General features: G+C 46.2%; 1 protein-coding gene across 9 annotated transcripts in view; it reads right to left on the bottom strand.

Moving 5' to 3' along the window:
* Plekhg1 (pleckstrin homology and RhoGEF domain containing G1) overlaps positions 1-18585 on the bottom strand; it is a 208653-nt gene extending 190068 nt beyond the window's left edge. For 2 of the 9 annotated variants that reach the window (XM_076552812.1, XM_042262332.2), the window contains exon 1: positions 18345-18475. The gene's annotated coding sequence lies outside the window, so the exon portion shown is untranslated. Of the gene's footprint in view, positions 1-17916; positions 18009-18344 lie in introns of those variants that run through there. The other 7 variants (XM_076552813.1, XM_042262334.2, XM_042262333.2 and 4 more) reach the window with 6 other exon arrangements.
* Positions 18586-19731: the final 1146 nt, after the last annotated feature.

Below are 19731 nucleotides of genomic sequence, written 5' to 3'. Positions count from 1 at the left end.
CAGCAATTAACTGGTTAACTAGTCATTGAGTCCTTTTAAATTTCACTGGGACATCAAGTTGGGTTTTGAAATTCCGGGAGCGGCAACAATTTTGGTGAGGATGAAAGTGCTATTTTAGCACAAACTTTTTTTTTTTTTTTTTTTTTTTTTTAAGGAAGTCTCTTAATTCTTCTGTGGGCCACCATGAAAACAAGTGTGATTAAATGGATTGTTATTCTTCAAAATCAGTGAAGCATAATGGAGTCTATAATCCTTACCAAAAGCATACCACCAAATGAGTGTTTTTCTAACTAACAAGCCCTCCAAACTCAGGATACCCCGACTCAGGATACCCCGTTACACGGATTTCCTGCAATTCACCGGGAATGTGCAATAGAAAAAAAAAAAAAAAAAAAAAAAAGACAGAACTAGCATTTCTGAAAATACACAAGCGAGATTTCCATTCTTTCATCTTGGCTATTTGCTTTCTTACCTTCTCAATAATATTCAAATCGCACCTCCCTCCATGCAAGCCAGAGATTCCAAACATCAGCACTTACCAGCACTTCAGCTATATCATAGTAGGTTGAGACTGTTCCGTCACTGCCTCCGATTCGTCAGGCCAATGTGAATGTGGCGTTATTGGGGCTACTGTCTGGGGATTGCGCTGCTATGTCAGGTGAACTTGTCCTGACATTACCCAAATGGGGAGTCCCCATTGGTTTCCTAGTGTTTCTTGTTGTCACCATGAATGACTGGCAGCCTGTGATGACTGGCATCTTCAATTATTTCCCCTCCAGACTCTATTTGGCCATAGAGACCCCCTTGCCACAATGAAGTGCTGGCTGGAAATGTCCAGCTCACAGCTCAACACAAGCATGTACTATTCATTTGTCCCAACATCTGTTACACATCCCAAGCATGGCATCCCAACAGCTGTTACACATTTTTAGACATGGATTTAACCCCGGGAGAAAACACCTCAGACATCAGCCAAGTCCTGAGGACTTCTGTGAGACCCAGCTCAAAAGAACCTGGAGAGGACAGCCTGATGACTCTGACCACAGGCCCTCCTGGCCTCGAGACTGCCATATCTTACACGATACTTTGTTCTTCTATTACCAGGCAAACCGTCTCCCCAAATGCTCACTCTTTTCCATCTGCAATAACACAACTCTTAATTTTAACTAGGCTTCTGTCTGCCTATAATCAAGATGTCATCTCTCAGGACAGGATATTAGGGGTTTGGATCTTTAGGTGGAGAAAGTCAGTTGCTAGCCCTGAGCTAATTCAGACCTGTGATGAAATGTTAATTTCTCCTTTTCATACCTCTGGACCTCCCCCTCTTTACCTGATATCTTAACTCCCAACACCACATCTACTAAGATCTTAGGACCAATCTGAGAGGTGCAGCTATCAATACTGCCATAGATCATTTGTGGGTTTTTTGTTTTTTGTTTTTTGTTTTTTTTGGGAATTCACTGTTGTGTCTCAATTTTTAATAGTAGTAAAAACTCTTCAGACTTCAGATGAGCAGTGTGCTGACCCAATGGAAAAGCACAGCACTGCTCTTCATCCCACAGCAGACCTCCACAGCCGTGGGAAACCCTGAAATGCCATCCTAGAAACAAAGAGTTTGGGTACAAGAACTAGGAGACCATGAAATGACACTGCTGGGGGACAGCTTCCATCAGGGGTCCTTCCCTCTGTCTCAACAACGCTTGCCTTGGATGCTGCCAACCATGTGTCGAGATAAGAGAATACCCATAATAGTCCACTAGGCAGCAGCTTAAGCCAAGCCCCAGGGTAGAACACCTCCACTGCTCTCAGTAAGTGTCCACAACAATCTATCCAGTAGTCTAATTATGCCCCACTCGGTGATGATGAAACAGCTAGAAACAGCTAGTTCAGAGCCAAACACAGCTTGTCCAACTCAAAAGCAAGAGCCAGGGGACCTGCGTTCCCCATTCAAGAAGGGGAAAATAGATGGGACTTCATGCCTGAGTCAAGAACGAGGTGCAAGGAAGGTGTATCCCAAGGTGGCATTCTGAAAGTATCTGCTCACCGGGTGACAGTGATATCTGTGTGATGTTCACCAACACAAGGCAGTTGTGCCCCGGGGCCTATATGAGTCTCATGACCTACATTGTCAATTCAGCATCAGTCAAGCTTGATATTTGTCAAAGAGCCAAAAAAGCAATAGCCCAAGACCACAAGCATCACTTACACTCTTTTTTAAATAGAGCTATCCCCTAAAATTCATTTTGAATACAACTGTTCATTCATTCATTTAAGCATTGGCTTGCCTGTTATATGTCTGGGGTGCAACAGTGAGCTAAACACAGAAGCAATCCTGCTCTAACAGGATTTGAATAGACTGTAGACAGGGTAGAAGTGGGCATTAAGGAGTTGTGTTATTTATTTCCATTAGAGCTGTGTGGTGGTGGTAACGTCTGTCAGTCAGAAATTGATGTATCTGTGGGCAAAATAACAGATATCTGGGAACTGCCTGTTGGAAGCAGCTGAGAACAGAATCTAGACCATTACATTCACTAGGCACGTACTGGCAATGAGACTACACCTCAGTCTTGGTATTTACTTTTAATAATTTCAAGTGGGGGAGGGAAAACAGATGAACTAGGGCTGGCACTATGTTTATAACTGCTGAATCTTGAAGAAGGGAATGTGGGGGTTCATTACAGTGTGTTCCTTACTTACCTCTGTTTGGAAATTTCCCTAATTAGAGGGCTCATTCCTCTCTCCAAGGAACTTAGAAAGATAATAAACAAATAGCAATTTATGGCACGTCAATTAGATCACAGAAGGGATGCGAGAGGTGGGTAGATCAGCATATCCATCACATATCCATATAATATTTATTTTGTATAGTAGTCAAATACAAGTCTCGGATAAGCTAACAGTCTATATTAGCATAAGGAGCTAATACTCATGAAACAATAAAACCAAAATCATCTGTTTTTGAAAAATAAGAGGATTATTTTCATTTTATGAAATTTGCTTTAAAGAAATTTGGTGGGGAAAAAAAGGCTAACATTTACCTAACTTTCTTCTATAAGTTAGAACTGGGCTCTGCAAGCATGTTAAAGCTGGATCCAATCTTCATTATAACACCAGGAAGCCATTATTCATTTATTATGTGTAAGATGATGGTCAAAGCTGATGGGCTGAGCACTTTGTCCGAGGTTAGTAAACCTCTAAGTGATGAAGCTGGTTTGGAACCCAGGTCTAGCTCCAGAGTTGAAATGTTTAACTATCGCACCTTATGCCACACTGATTATTTTGATACGGACCTAGAAGGCAGAGCCTGAATGGAGCAGAGAGCAGATCTGGGGCGCAGTGAGGCAGAACATCATCTCGATAAGATGGTGCTGGAGAGCAGGCTCTCCTGGGAAGAGTCAGGTGTTCCTCTGGACACTTCTCCAGGAGCCTTGGGAAGGGAGAGCAAGAACAGAAAAAGGGAGTTATGGGAGGGGGGGGTTCTCCATCTTCTTTTTCACATCTATACCTATCTACTTACCATCACCAGCATCACCACCACCATCACCATCACCAATTCCACCACCTTTACCATCATTATTATTACCATCACCACCACCACCATGATCATCATCACTATTCAGCCACTCACAATATTTTGGGCTGCTAGCGTCTATTTTAGAACCTGATATAAAAGAACCGGTCACCAGAACATACCAAACAGGTGGTAACTGGCAAAGCAACATCAACTCAATGAACAAACATTTAACCTTCTCTCCTCCATGATTTGAAACATTTAACCTTCTCTCCATGATCGGCGCTGCACTTAGGTATTGGAATCACAGCAACAAACAAGCCAAGACCTCTGTTCTGGTAACGGAGGGGAGGACAGACAATAGGCAATGTGGTAGGTGTTGATAAAAGATAGCCATAAAAATGAAGTGGGGCAGGAAGGATGCGCTTGCAAGGATTCTATGGATTCCAATTCTATAGAAGGTACCAGGTACTTCTTTAGTAAGGGGACATTGGAGCAGGAAATCAAGAAGAGAAGGGGCAATAAAGGCCTTGGTAATTAGGCAAGAATGTTCCAGGCCGTGGTCATGAAAACGGTGTGAGGCTGGAGCTTAGGATATCTGGGAATCACAAAAAGGCCAGTGGGCTAATGAAGGGTGACTCCTGGGGAGGATCAGGAGATGAGGAGATGAGAGCAATATAGGAGCAAGGTCAGGGAGCATCTTCTAGGACACTCCATGAAAGAGCTTCTGACCAGATAAGATGGGGGGTCACAAGGGTCAACATAACTAGCAATGAAGAGGTGCTGTATAGAAAACAGAGTTGGGGGGTCAAGATGTAAGCAAAGGGGCAGAATTAGAACTATGGCAATAACCCAGGGAGAGGTGACAGTGACTGGACCAAATGAAATCACTGAAGCCTAGATGAAGTAGCTGGATTCTGGGTGCTTTGGAAAGAAAGCCTGTGTGCTTGCCTATGATCCTGAAGTATAAGAGAGGGATGTGACCAAGAAGCCCTACATGCCTTATATCTCCACCTTATGTTTCCCAACAGCCTTCATTGGAATTAAGCTAACAGAAGAGACCCCTAGAAATGCGCTCGGTGTTTAAATTTGTTCTTGGTAGATCCATCAGTGCTGTCTCTGAGGGTAATCTAATAGTCTAGGCAAGAGGCAGAATTCTAGAAGGATGGGAAAGAGGCATGGGTAGGTGAATACCGACTGAGGCCCATTCAAGAAGTTGTTGTTAACTGGCCAGGGCATGCAGGAAAGGGAAGGAAAATGCCTTGCTGCGACCAGTGAATTGTGGTGCTGTTACCAAGAATTGGAAAAGGATTAGAGGGTCGATCCCTGGAAGTATGTGCAATATGTCTGGAAATAGAGATTGTGAGTCCAGTTCTGGCTGGGTGACTTTGAGTCCACTGTGCAAAAGCTGGGTAGATAAACCCCAGAACGGATCAGAATAGGAGTGGGAGGCTCAGACTAACCTACTGCATCGTGGGGCTCCCCCCCCTTTTATTGACTTATTTTGAGACACAAATGGGCTTTATGATTGGAGTCAGAGATTTTTAAGTTATAATATTCCAGGAGAAGTGTCATTTGACCATTTTTTAATCAACAATCATTTAAACTAGGATACTAGAATTCCATTCTCCTTTAATATGAAGGGGCCTTTCGGACATGTCTTTGCAAACTGAGATTGTATATCACAGAGCAATTACTACACCATTTAACATTCTCCTGTTTGAATATCCCTACAGTAAGACTGATTCATTCTGATCCTGAGAATAATAAAAGCAGACGTTTCAAATTTGGTATTGCATTCACACACACACACACCTACTACCCCAGTTTCTTCTCCAGAACTCATACATTAGCACTGAACACACTTCAAGAGAGAACTGAATGACAATTCAAGTCAAACCATCGATTCAAGGTCAACAGGGTAACCATGCTCTTTGGTGTGAGTAGAAGGATGACTTTGGAGTGCTCTCTATGTCCCAAAGAACGCATACCTTACTGAAGGTCCAAGATGCTTCTTCCATACAAGTTGATAATTCACTTAGAAGTGTATAAAAGTCACAGTTCATTTGGGGTATTAGAAATATTTCTTATCACTACAGTATCTCTGGTAGTTACTTCTGTTCCCGAATAAACACAATCTCTGTTGAGTTTGCAAGTTTGTAGCAAGATAGGGAAAGACAGGATTGTATGACTGCCTGGGTAGCGATGAATGAATGCCCCAGTCGGGGCACCAATGGTAGACCAAAGACAAGACTTCATTCACGGCTAGCCTGGGGAACCAATGGGTTTAACTGGGATTGTTTACTTACAGAACGATGAGCATGGGATTGCTTATAGGATTGTGTGCTATTTTAATGGGCAGCTACACCACCGAGGAAGTCCTCCCCAAACCCAGTGACTGTTAACTGTTACATCATTAGGGAAAAAAAGTTGTGTGTGGCTCAGGGGTCCTCTCCCCCTTTCTACTAGGGAACCTGATCTTCAAAGGGTCTCCTGTGGGTAAATGGCAATGGTCTTGTCATGCCCAGAGGGCAGAGTTCTACAAGAGACAGGCAATGAGCAGCACACACACTTTCAAAACACAGCCTTTACTACAAACTCCCAAATGTCCAAACTGAGAGAGCATGCCCATGAGAGAACATTGCTGGACCAAAACACTTTCTAAGGAACTGTTAATGAACTGTTAGCTCCGATCTTCCTGGTGAGTTTTCTTTCTACCTTTTCTCTTTACTCTCATTTTCTACCTCTCTTCTCTTATTTGAACCTTTCTCTCCTCCCCTCTCCTATTTATATCTTTAGCTACCTGCCCAGAATTCTATCTCTCAACTGATTTGTGGAATGGAAATTGTGTTACTCTTTGTTTGCTTGTTTTACTTCTATTTCTTAAAGCTAATTTCCACAGTAGGAGGAAAAGTGATTTGGTTTATATGTGCCCCTGAGGATGTGGACATCTGGAGCGGGAGGATGGACAACTAAATGGGCCTCAAGATGAAGACATCCCGGGGCTGCAGAGATGGTTCAGTAAGTAAAGCATTGACCTCACAAACATGACCATCTAAGTTTTACATGGGATCTCAAGAATTCATGTAAAAAAGCTGGGTGCAGTGGTGTGCCCCCGTGACCCCATAGACAGGAGATGGGAGGGCAGAGATGGGAGGAGCCCTGGAAGCTCACAGCATGGCTAACTTAGGCTGCCTGGCACAGTTCTAGGCCAATGAGAGAGCCAATGTCAAACAAAAGATAGAAGGCACCCAAGGACTGATACCAGAACTCCTCTTCTGACTGTTATATGCATGCTGTGCACATGAACGTGTACTTATCTACTCAACTACGTACGCCTACACACATGCACACATACAACCGCATCTTAAGTGATGGACCAGAGGGAGCTAAGAGCTGAAAGGAAGGGTACTGGGCCTGGGAATAGATGCAGAGATGAGCTTGCTTATGGCTTCATGGAGAGCTTCAGGCACAGCCATGTGCTACCCTGGTTACTTTCTATGGAGGAAACAGAGAGGGTAACAGAATAAAACATGGAGTTGGATAAGCAAAGCAAATCCCAGTGACAGCACAGCTCGCCACCCCACGACACTCTCCAGAGCTGTACCATCTCGGCCAACATTCAGTTCTGAATCCGCCTGCTCTTCACCAGTTCCTCTGCTCCCGACCTCTCTCTGTATCACTGCAGCTCTGCCTGTTTCCAGAACTTTCTAACACAGTTCTCTTCATAGCAGCCAGAAAAATAACTAGCCATTAACTAGAGCATGTGACTCCTCGGATCCAGACCCTCTCCTCTCATGGCCCGATGTCACACGCTGAACCATGGCACAGACCTTCAACCTCCCAAAGACCCACACAACTTAGCCTCTGCCTCCTCAGCATCGTCTCTCACTTATAACCCACCCTGCACACACACATAGCACTGTGTTTTCCTCAATCATGATTCTTCATGTTTATCTTTTCTTCTACCTAGATGGTTCTTCCTTCAGATCTCCTCAAGATCACCCACTTGCTATGACTCAGCCTTGCCCCGGAGGTTACTCTCTGCTGTGGTTTGGCTCTAGAAGGTCCCTGTTATCATTTGGATAAGTGTCCTGCCAAACTCCATCTATGAGATGCTTAATCTCTCCGATACTGGGTCTGTACATGTCCCAGCAGTCCTCTGATGTCACCGGGAGACAGTAGGACCTGGCTGGAGGAAGTGAGGTCACTGGGAGCATGACCTTAAAGCTGATTTGGGGGACTCTCCCTCTCTGCTTCCTGGCTACCGCGATACGAGCAGGCTTCCACTGTTGCCACTTCCATCGTGATATGTTGCCTTGTCACGCATGTAAAAAACAACAGGCCAATCACAGCGGGCCGAAACAAACCCCTCCTCCTGTCTGTCCTTAGGTATTTTGTAACAGTGATGGAGAGCTGACTAACAAAGTGCTCCAAAGGGCTTGTGGGTTACAGGTGTGGTCCCTAGCTTGGCACTGCTGGGAAGCGATGGGCACTTTATGTGGGAAGGCTTAGTGGGAGGTCTTTAGGTAACTAGGATCATGTTCTCAAAGGAAATGGAATGACCCCTGAACTTTTTTCACTCATTTGGCGTCACGATTCCTGGTGAGATGAGTGATTTTGCACCACAGACATGTTCCTGTGATTTCCTACCTCGTCAGAAGCCCCAAAGGAATGGGCTGACCAATCATGGACCAGGTCCCCTACAACAGTGAGCCAAGTAGACATTTATCCTTAGGAGGCATCTGTCTCGGGCTTTAGTTACAGTCCCAGCTCTGTGACATGCATCTTCCGATTGAGCCTTCTCACCAGCAGGTCAAACACTGGACTCCCCAGCTCCATCCAACTGTCTGCTCAACTTCCTTTAAAGCACTTGGATGGAGTCTACTCTTGCACTCCAGGCTTGCCCAGCTTGGCTCTTCACTGTGCACCCAGGAAAGTATAGTCGTTGAGCAAACGAGTAACCTGAAGTACCAACCTGCATATCGGGTCTCCACCACAGCAAACCAAATGCACTATGGTCCTCTTCCTTATCTTGAATGGTGGACCGTTGCCTCGGGAAACCCAAGGCACAATCTTGTAACACCTAGATAAACTTGCCCAGGTACTTTCATGTTGGTTTTATTGCTTCAGCTACCTAGTAACAGAGCATAAAACTAAACACAATGTGCAGAAAACACAGTTGGATTGTCACTCATTACCATGGGCTTCTTAGGCACTCACAGCTCATAACATCTGTTTTTTTTTCCCCTTTTGGTATTTTTGAGCCAGGATCTTGCCATGTATCCCAGGCTAGCTTTGAACTATTGATTCTTCCTGCCTCAGCCTCCAGAGTGCTGGGATTTCAAGTGTTTACCACTATGTCCAGCTTCATAAAATCTATATTACATAGTTGTAAACCTCTAGTTTAGGTGGCATTCAACCTCCCAGTGACATATGTGCCCTTCCCAGTTCCATACTATCCCCTTATTTCAACTGACTACTGAGACCTTAGGAAAACACACATGTCTTTTCCATGTACACAGTTTTCCATGGTGAATGACTCCAAAGCAGCATTTGAATTTGGATAACAATAAAGAAGGGAAAAAAGCACGATGATATTAGATGTGAATGCTGTGAATATTCATTATGCACATTGAGGTAACAAATTTTCTCATGGACGAATTATTTCTGGGCATTCACCAAATATCTTCTGTATATATGAATAATCTAAAACTAAGTTGAGTTTTGGAGCAGTTGTGGCTGGTATGTCTCTAGCTAGTGCAGAAACGGTTCTCTGTGTGTGTGTGTGTGTGTGTGTGTGTGTGTGTGTGTGTGTGTGTGTGCATGAATGGACATACCTGTGTGTACAGGGGCCAGAGGTTGGTATTGTATGTCATCTGGAATCACTCTCTACATTATTATTATTATTATTATTATTATTATTATTAATTATCATCATCATTATTGCTATTATTATCTTTGGGTCACACACTGAACCTAGTGCTCACTGATTTGCTAAACTGGTTGGTCACAAAGTGCTGGGGACCCACCCATCTCTGCATTCCCTCCCACCCCCCAGCACTGGGGTTAGAAGTGTGCACTGCCACACCTATATTTTATGTGGGTACTGGGGACCCGAACTCAGGTCCAGCAAGCACTTAACCCATGGAGCCATCTCTCCAGCCTTCTTATTTCTGTAAGACATTAGAAGCAAAGAAATGTGAGCTTCTAGTTAGAAATTCTTGAAGCAGCAGAACCGGGCTGGACAGGATCATGACACATGACAGATCACAACATAGAATGAGTCTTCCTTTTTTTTCCTTAGGGACATTGTGGATTTTTGAAAGCCATTGCTAATTGTGGAACTCATCCCGGCTGTTTTAAGAACCTCCTAGTATCTGCTTCCACTTCAGGTAAGTTCATAAAGGAAGCGGTTACAGGGAAGAGTTCTCATGTCAAAAGTGCTGCTGAGGAGCTGCCTGGGTTCTGTGCTTCACTGAGGCGGGGCACACCTGTGGGCCACGAAATCATTATTTTCATATTACTCCCATCGCTCTAGTAACTTAGAGGTCAGCTATCACGAAGGACTGGGGTTAAACGGCCTTCTTTACGGTCGCATCCAAGCCCTCAGTTGCTGACGGCATGTGTGTGTGGTGTGGGAGTGGATTATCTTACACAGATAGTGAGGAAAGGTGGACAAACGCCAAGACCACCAAGAGTTTCCTCCGTAATCATGCCCTAGAAGCTTCCAAAGAACTCCTAATGCGCTTTCCTCGGTGGAGGCAACACTAGCCAACCCCTCCACGGCACGTCCCCACGTCCCATCTGTTGCCAGACTATCTTATTACTCTTACAGTCCCACCCTTACTAATCCTCACTGAGCCTCCCATATAGGGTAAGAAAGGTCCTGATGTCATCTGTTCAAGTTTAAAAAGCCCACATCTCCCCCCGCCCCCATCATCCCCTACATATCTCCTCCTCAGTGATGCCAAATCTTTGAGTTAGACTCACTCTCAGGCTCCGTCATTCATGTGCTCAGTATTTTCAGAGGTTAGAAAGTGTGAGGCACGGGGATATTTTCACAGTAAATCGTTTCAGAAAAGGAGCCCTGTCCTCCTCTGAGGCAGCTATAACCTGTTAGCACCACATAGATACTTAAACTAATAACAGGGTTATGCGGTTCAAGAGAATGAACACAGGATGGTATATTTATGCCTCCAATTACAGTCTTCCTCTCTCGCAGCACATCAGAGACGCGCAGATGTCAGGATTTGGGGCTGCCTGTAATCACGCGAGGCCACGGTTGCTGAACTCGGCTAGCCCCTTCCCTTTTCCTGGTGGCCCCAGCTCTTCGCCAGCTTTCTCATCACAGGCTGGTGACAGCTTTAAATCACCTCGATCCAAGCTGGACCGTGGTGCCCATGCATCCTCGGAATGCCTGGGGATGACTTCTGCTCTGTAGCTACTTGTTTCCAAAGACTCGGATTTCAGTCCGACTGGGTGTCTGTTCTGAAGACCTCCAGGGGTGTGGGGACCTTTAATCACATGGGAAGGTGGAGGGAGGAGGGCCGGGGGGTGGCTCAGGAAGGGGAAAGGCCTGCACTTGGTTTCCTTCTAGGCCAGGTATTGATCGATCCTCCCTGTCAGACTGGGTACAGAAGGGGACTTGGCTCTGGCATCAGTAGTTAGGTCGGGAGAGAGTGGCAGGAGGGCCCTTGAGGGCTAGGGGCTTGGGTGATGTGTTGAGATGAAAAGCAAACCAGCAGGAAGGTACATTTGATCACAGCTGGGAGTAGACACGCATGCTCACTGAGGGGTTAAAGACACAGGGGAGCAAGGGAGAGAGCTGGGGAAGCCAGCAGGCTCCGAGGAGGGGTGCCGAGCCAAGGTCCTGACCAGGGCTGGGAGTTTAGAAGGTGCTCAGAGAAACAAGCACTTGAGCAGCCCTTCACTCCTTCACCAGGAGGAGGGTGGAGCTGGACTGGAAGGAAGTCAGCCTGGTGTGAAAACCCAGAGGCTTGCCAGAGCAGCCAAGGAGTCCGGACTGATGCGGAGCCTCCCTCCGCGGCTCGACGGTCCAAAGAAACCTCCTCCATCAGAGGGCTAAGCCGGCCTCCTGGGACAGGGAGGGGCAAAAGCACATTGGCGTTAAGTAAAATCTAGAAAACAGAAGAAAGCCAGCTTACAGCTAACGCCTTGGCTCAAGAGAGGCAGCTCCACTGCAGTGGAGAGTCACAGACCTCAGCAGACATCTGCCAAAGGAATTGGCTGGCTGCAGGAGCTGCTCGACTTCACCCTTTACAAGTCATGTGTAGGTCAAGTTCACTTAAGCAGGATTCCCTGAGACCCTTCGGCCAGACCCGAGTGAATTGTTAAAGTCTTTAAAAAAGTACATCGGGTCATAGATGTATTGAAAGATTTTTTAAAATTATTATGTTAATGTTTAATTTAAACTCTTCCTCCAATCCAAGTCAGTATCTGAGAGCTAAGAGACAGGAAAGAAGCTTTGGTCCCAGTACAAGGCCTCAGTGGGACACTGTGCAGCCATGGATGTTCATGGTGTACAAATAAAAACAAATTTCATTGCAGGATTCTGGAGGTGGATGTAGGAGGGTGCAGAGTCTGAGGCTGCCTTGGGCTCCAAAGTGAGCCCCAAACCACAGACAACAATTTTTAAAAAGATAGAAAATGGTATGTTTGGAGTTGGAGAATCCAGCTCGGTGGTGGAGTACTTGCCAAACAGTTTGATTTCTAGCAGATTAATACAGTGTATTTCAAAGGTACCTTAGAACTCATTATCATTATGGTCGCAAGTAAATGTTGCCTCCTCTAGAGAATTTCTAGAGTACCAGTGAAGAGCAGCTCATCCATCACTCTGATTTCCCCCTCACCCTCATCATATCTCCGTGGAGACCATCTCTCAGGTTGGTCAGGCATTATTCTCGGCACGGTAGGTTCTCAGTAAATGGATATGAGCTAAATAAAATTTAACATTCAGTGATCAATTACTAATGTGAGACTGATAAATTACTAATGGAGGAACTAATGTTTTACAGCAGGAAATCTCATTCATTCCTAGAAACTAAGAGTTCATTGTTAGTTACTTTAAAGACAGAGAGAACTGGGGACTGGAGATGTAGCTCATTTGGGAGTATGGCTCACAAGCATGTGCAAAACCTGGGTCTGCACCTGGGACTGCATAAAACCAGTGTGTGGTGAACGCCTGAAATCCTAGCACTTGGGAAGTGGAGACAGAAGATAAGAAGTTCAAGGTCACCCTTAGCTACATAGCCAGTTAAAGGCCAGCCTGGGCTTCATGAAATCTTGTCTTAAAAGAAAAGAAAAAAAAAAGATAGGTATGTTACAGAGGGCGAAGTGAGAGTCAGGACCATTCTCTTAGCTTGAAATGAAATGTCTATCCACAGAATCACCATTTTTCTGGCCTCTTAACAGCTTCAGTTACAATCTTTTGTGTGAGCATGGAGATCTATACACCTGCCTCTTTGCCCAGTGTGATGAACAAGGTCCGTGGAGAGGCAACACGTCCTTACACTGTGTATGAAGAGATGTAGTAGCTGAGAAATGGCATGGTCCACTCAGGGCTGTGCCAGTGATGTTGGCTAAAAGGGACCCAGGAGTCCTCTGAAGGCGCTAAAACGGGAGCAGGTGTACAAATGGTGAGTGTCACGCTCAGGGGCTCGGGCCTCATTCCATATATAGTCACTGATGATAAGTTTCAGCGTAGCTTTTATTTCAACCCAGTCAAGCCTCTCCCGCCTCTGTGTCTAACTCCAGGCTGAACGTGAAAATGTGGCCATTTCCATGGGAACCGACCGCAACGTCCAGCAGGGACTTCCAACCCCAGTGTAAAGAGAAGTTAGAGTGACAGAGGAAAAGACAAGCTTTCAATTTCACACCAGTCAGCATGGCATCAACTCAGATGGGGCCAGTGAAAATTTCTTATTTGGGGTCTCCATGGAAATACTGAAGGATACTGTGCCATTACCCTTGGCATTTTTTTTTCCCCAATGGATACATACAAACTCCAGTCCTGGTGTTTGCAAGGAAACCTTACCAACAAAGCCATTTCCCCAGCCTGACATCCTATTTTGATATGGCTGATGCCAAGAGTCTACTTTTACACATTTTAAAGTGTATCTATTGATTCATTTACTGTCTTTACACAGACTTTCACACTGCAGCCCAGGCTGGCCTGGAATTCCCTCTGCAGCAGCCAAGCTGGACTGAACTCATGCAGTCTTTCTGTATGGGCCTCTTCTGAGCTGGGAGTACAGTCATGAACCCATGCACCCACTAGTTTTTACATTTTAAAATAATTGCAAACCAAATAGCACATGACATAGATACGGATGAACCCCAAATAGCATGATGGTTCATGACTCTGATTTTTCATGCTGAAGTCTCAGCTATCATGAGATCCACACTCACCTAATTTTTTTTCCCTTTGACATTTTCAAAGGATGCCCCCCCCCCTCCATCTGTCAAAGGGATGCTTAGCTTTTAGCCAAATCCCATAGCCAGGCTGGCTTCGGCTGATAAGCTCCTTCTGTGGCCTCTGTAGCACCATGGTTATTAAAGCTACCAAAACAGCATTCTTAATTAAAGGCCCAGGGAAAACCCCAGCTCTCCCTACACCCCACCACCATCACATTATTACAAGTGGGCGTAGCCAGGATTTGTTTTAAAAATTCACCCTAACATTAACACTCTTCATATTGACTTTCCTCTTGGATTGTATGGGGAGGGAGAAAGAGAAGAGTTATGGAATTGTGGATCTGGCAGGCTTCAGTGTCCTATCACTTGGTATTCTGATGGGATCATTCTATGGATATTCAAATCCTTTATAGAAGATGGAATGGAACTTTCAGTTTACATAGATTCTCCTAATGTTCATTTTAGGGCCCAGGGTACTGGGGGATTGAACCCAGGCCGGTATGAGAACTTAGCATGTGCTCTACCCCTGAGCTACATCTTCAATGCTTCCTATATACTTTAGGAGCGTGTGTGTGTGTGTGTGTGTGTGTGTGTGTGTGTGTGTGTGTGCGCGCGCGCGCGCGCGCACATGGGCCTGAGGAGGCCAAAAAAGAATGTGAGATCCCCTGAATCTGAAGTTACAACCAACCAGATGTGGGTGCTGGGAACCAAACTCCAGTTCTTTGCAATAGTAGCAAGTATCCTTAATCACCAATCCAGCTCTGTAGTTCCCTCTATACTTTACATTGCTCTCACACATCTTAAATTACTTACAATACCTAAGGCTACAAAGTTATTGTGGCCCTAGGTATTTTGCAAATAAAGACAAATTCTTTCAGAGAATAGCAGGTTTAATCAGGATTGCAGAATGCACAGGTCCAGAGGCCCTCTGCTTACCCAAGGAAGATGTTGTGGTCTGGAAATTTTAACTTGGACCAGAGCTGGTTCAGGATCCTATATACATGGGTCGAAGAGATACTCAGACTCCAACATGAAAGCTATTCTCAAGTTCCACTGAACTCCTAATCACTGGTAAGGGGGTTAGCCAGGCACATCTGATGTTATTCTGCAGCATTTAGGGTCCCCGGGGCCAAGCCCTTCAGCAATGAACCAGGGCATAAGACCAGCAGGCATGCCTAGCATCCTGCCTAAGGCATCCATTGCAAGCCATGTAGTCAGCCAGATCCTAATTACGTGCAGCTCCCTCTTCTGTCCGTGAGTTCTACTTGGCACAGCTGCCCCTGACTCTGAATGGGCCAACGGATTGGGGTCAACTTTTCATTTCATTCATTGAGATTGATGCAGGCCTCAGATAAAGCATGAATATCTCAGATGCCTGCTACATACAAGTTTAAGGTTACTTCGAGAGACTTTGCCTAAAAAAATGGTTGCTTTTTTCCATCTGTGCCTGAATATTAAAATGCCTTGCATTAGAAATCATGGTTTTTTTTTCCTATGTCAAAAGATAAGTGATTTTTTTTCTTAAAGAATGAGCCACAGCCTGGCATGGTGACGTTCACTTGTAATCCCAACAAAGGTGGGAGAATTGTGAGTTCAAGGCCAATAGTAAAACCCTACTTTAGAAAAGTTAAGAGAAAACCCCCAAAAGAAACAAATAAATAGTTTATAAATATGAAAATTTGTCTCTGCGCAACCATCACTTTGAGGTAGTGGAGGCCCAAGGGTCAGTCCCAGCTGAGTTAGACCCCAGTTCTGCCAATGGAGAGTGTAGATTACTTCCAGCCAAACCCTTTCCCCCCCAGGGATCAGCTTATCAGCAACTACCATCTTCAAAGCACACCATATGAGTGGAAGATTTAATATGGATTCCTTCATTCAATCCTCAGTCCAGCTCTGGAGCTAAGGGGGGCATTCTTTCTGAAATGTATGGAGGAAGGGGGTGGGGTGGGGGAGGAAAGACGAGAAAAACCAAAGAGTGGTCTAATATAAATGTTACTTTACTTGATTATAAAATCATTCAGGTCGGATCAGAACCTGATCTGCAAGCTCCCAGGGCACAGAGGGGAGCTTCATATTCATCCGCTAATCCTAGAATCCTAGAATACTTGCCCCTAATCACTCTAAATCTCAAAGACCCAGAGGCTGGGCCACATCATCCAAGAGCCATCCTGCTTGAATAGCCTGGAGATCTAATCACCTCTGAGGCAGGATTACAAGGTGACAATTGTGTGAAACACCCAACTACCAGCAGTGAAAGGAAGAAAAACCCACAAAGGGGGAAGGGGGGGTGGCAGCATTGAGAATAAAAGTACAGAGCAGAAACTGTTTTTAACTTAATAAAGGCTCAAAAGACTTGTGGTTTCTCAGTTTTTCCATTTTTTTTCATGTCAGAATACAAACCAGTAAAACTGAATTAAATCCCCCAAAGAAATAACCACAAAGCAGGAGAGTGAAATACTACTGGTTGTCTTTGGTTTTGAAAAATTAGGCTCCAATTTCTATGGTTTGCAATGTGATCATTTAACCTCTTTGAATGGCAGTTGGACTCTCCCACGGAAAGTTTAGAAGGTCTTTTATTTATTTATTTATTTTTTGGTAACAATCATCTATACTAAAGGCATTGAGAAAGGGTGGACTCCCAGGGAAAGTAGAGGAACAGACAAATTCTACCAAAGACAGGCAGATTTCGGGCACAGATTTGACTACCAAACAGCTGCTTGTTCTCACTTTGTTTAGTCTTTTTGCAGAAGAAGGAAGGCTTTGGGGGAATCTGCCATGCAAAAGAAATTAAAGGAAGGTCACGCAAGGATTGCTGGTGGGGACCCACTTCGGGAGGAAGCCCGGGAGGTCGGTGAACTCGGGAGAAGACAGTTTCTTCCTGGTTGGTTTTAGTGGCTTGGGCATGGTGGGACCCCAAGAGGACAAAAAAGCTAAGTCAGGAGTCAGGAAGCCAGATTCCAAGATGTTAAAGGGTCAAACAGCAACCCATCACTTTTGTATAGAAGTGTTAGCTACTGTAGAACAAATAAATACCCTCCTCTGGGAGGAGTGAAGCCAGTCGAGACTATCTGGTTCACATCCACACACCGCTTTATCAGGGAGGAAGTCGAAGCTACCGGCATGGCTTGTTCGCACGTCCCACAGTGCAAGGCTAAAGTTGAGAGGTTTTAGATCCCTGATGATAGGCTTAGATAAGTTTTTATAGCAGTTTAACCAAACACAACAAAACAAAACAAAACAAAAAACCCGCATCTGTTCTTTGAAAATCTGTGAACTCCAGAAACTGAGAATTCAAACAGGCTGACTTTAACCCTTGACCACTGGTTTTACAGAGTTAACGCAATCTAAAGCCTGGAATTCAGTTAAATGGTAAATCTGACCCATACTTAATATTCTGGCACCCTGCTGGGTTTGTAGCCAGGGCATATCCAGTTTGTATCCAGTGTGCCCCAAGTCCCCAAAACAACTCTCCCTCGGGGAGATCTTTCTGAGATGATGCCCTGCCAGGCCAAACTCGCTTTCCCTAGGGGCGTCAAAAATAGGTGCAGTAGCCCCAGCTACCTGAGGGTGGTACAAAGAGAGCGCAAAGGACCAGCCAGAGCTTAATGAAATTCCAGCGATGCACACACACACACACACACACACACACACAGACACACACACACACACACACGGTCAGCTTTACACATACCAACTTCATACAGCACATCCAAAGCAAATCATCTACCTCATTGTTTCTCCACGAACGTTGTGAAACCGAGCAAGTACCCTCTCTCCTCCTTAGGGCGTCCCAACTTTTCTGACTGCAGAGCGAGACTCCACCGGGACACAAAGAGGGGACCTGCTCTGGCCGTCAACCTGGGGCCTGCTGCGCAACCCCATCTCCCATCCCTCTACCCCCTTACCCCCAAACCCACCCCCTCATCCCCAGCCAACAGCCTACACAGTCGTAGCCGGCTAGGTATTACCGTTTATTCGTGTGACGGATGGGACACAGGTTCTCAACTCTCTCGCTCACTTCTAAAATTGCTGACTTGCCGATCTGGGGAGCCCCTGAGAGTTTCTGCTCTCGCAGGGCTGCTCCTAGCTGGGACTCGCAGCACACTCCCCGTCCTCGCGCCCGCACACCGCTGTTGGGGTGCGGGCCCCGAGTGTCCTAGGTGGGGGCAGTTCCGCTGGACTTGGGGAGTGGGGTAGCACCCGGCGGCGCTTGAGCAAACTCCACGGAGCTGCAAAGTGCAGCCGCGGGGGCTGCAGCGAGGGGCGAGAGAACCGGGCTGGCCGACCTAGGCTGAGCTGGGCTGAGCCCGGACTTGGGGACTCTCGGGACGGCGAGCCGCACAGCCAGCTACCTTCAGTCCCCTCCCAGTGGTAGCACGCTCAGTGACCCCCCTACCTCCACCTCCTCAGGAGCGGTCACCGTGCTCTGCCCGTCCCACCTGCAGATTCGGGGTGCGTGGCCGAGGTCCCCGGCTCCCCTGGTCCGGTCCCTGGAAGAGTCCTGGCCGCGCTTACCGGAGAGGGGCGGCTCCCGAGCGCCGGCTCGGCGATGTGCTGCGCTCCAGCGCCGGCTCCGGCGGCCCCGAGCCCTGCAGCCCGCCCAGCTCCACTTCCTCTTTCCCACTCCGCGCCCGCACGGCGCGCCCCGCCCCGCCCCGCTCCTCCGGCCGCCGCCGCGGGTCGCGCGGTCCCCGCCCGCCTCCTCGGGGGCCCTGCGGGCGGACCCGGCCGAGAGGAGGAGGCGGCTCAGAAAGAGATTAAGCTTGCTCTCTGGAGTTTTGCCAAACACAGCAGTCAAATTTCAGCCTCTAGGGGCAAAAGTTTTTTTTTTTTTTTTTTTTTTTTTTTTTTTTTTTTTTTAAATCCCTGCTACTGTTTTCGCAGACGCATCGCTTCCCCGCCCCCTCCCCCCTCAAACCCCAGCCCCTTCCTATGGGCTGTTCAGGTTTAGTTAGCTAAGCCTTGGACGTGGCCATTTCCTAGAGCGGCCTGAAATCGGATGCAAAGCGAGTGCTTCGCGTCCACACTCGTTTCACGCTGAAGCTTGTGAGGTCATAACACTAAAAAGTGGGAGAAAGACTCTTCCTGGGTTCAGGCATCCATCGTTACCTCCATCACCCCAGTAGACTTACCGGATGACCTTTGATTCGAGAAAGCAAAAGTGGAAAAAGTGGCAGAGACCTTTGAGACAGCCAGATGTTTAAAGGCACCGACACGGTAGGACAATAAAAGCAAGATCTCTATCAAAGGTGCCTTGGAGGTGACGTCCTTAACACTTGGCACCTTTCAGACAGGTGTGTCAGACATGCCAGGGCTCCATCAGGCCTAGTAAGGTGCACCCATGCACTCTTCACTAGTTTCTAAAGACTTCAGCTCACAGCATGTGTAGTTTTGAGGGAATTAGTCTCTCTGTGCCTGTTTCCTCATTGGTGGCGACCGTAATGTCTACCCCCATAGAACTGTGCAGGTGATTTAAATAAAACGGTGCATTTGGAACCTTAGGAGATTACCCTTGCATTTACCAAATCCTGAGTATGCTTTAGCTGTTACTATTGTTGAATGTGCAGGTGTATCTAGTTGTGAAAATTATAGAAAATATTTGAGATGTAGTACGGTTTTATGCAGTAAGGACACACATTGTTACAGCTGCCTCTGTGATGTAGACTTTGTTTTCTGTTTTATAACTTAAGTGCATCTCTAAAACTATGGGCCTGAGCTCTGCTTGAGATACATTTACAGGGTAGATTTGCCATGGGGCTAAAATAGATGCCACTCCCATCTTC

Source organism: Peromyscus maniculatus, chromosome 16 (assembly GCF_049852395.1).
Source record: "Peromyscus maniculatus bairdii isolate BWxNUB_F1_BW_parent chromosome 16, HU_Pman_BW_mat_3.1, whole genome shotgun sequence".
Classification (NCBI taxonomy): domain Eukaryota; kingdom Metazoa; phylum Chordata; class Mammalia; order Rodentia; family Cricetidae; genus Peromyscus; species Peromyscus maniculatus.
This window is presented reverse-complemented; position numbering and strand designations above follow the sequence as displayed.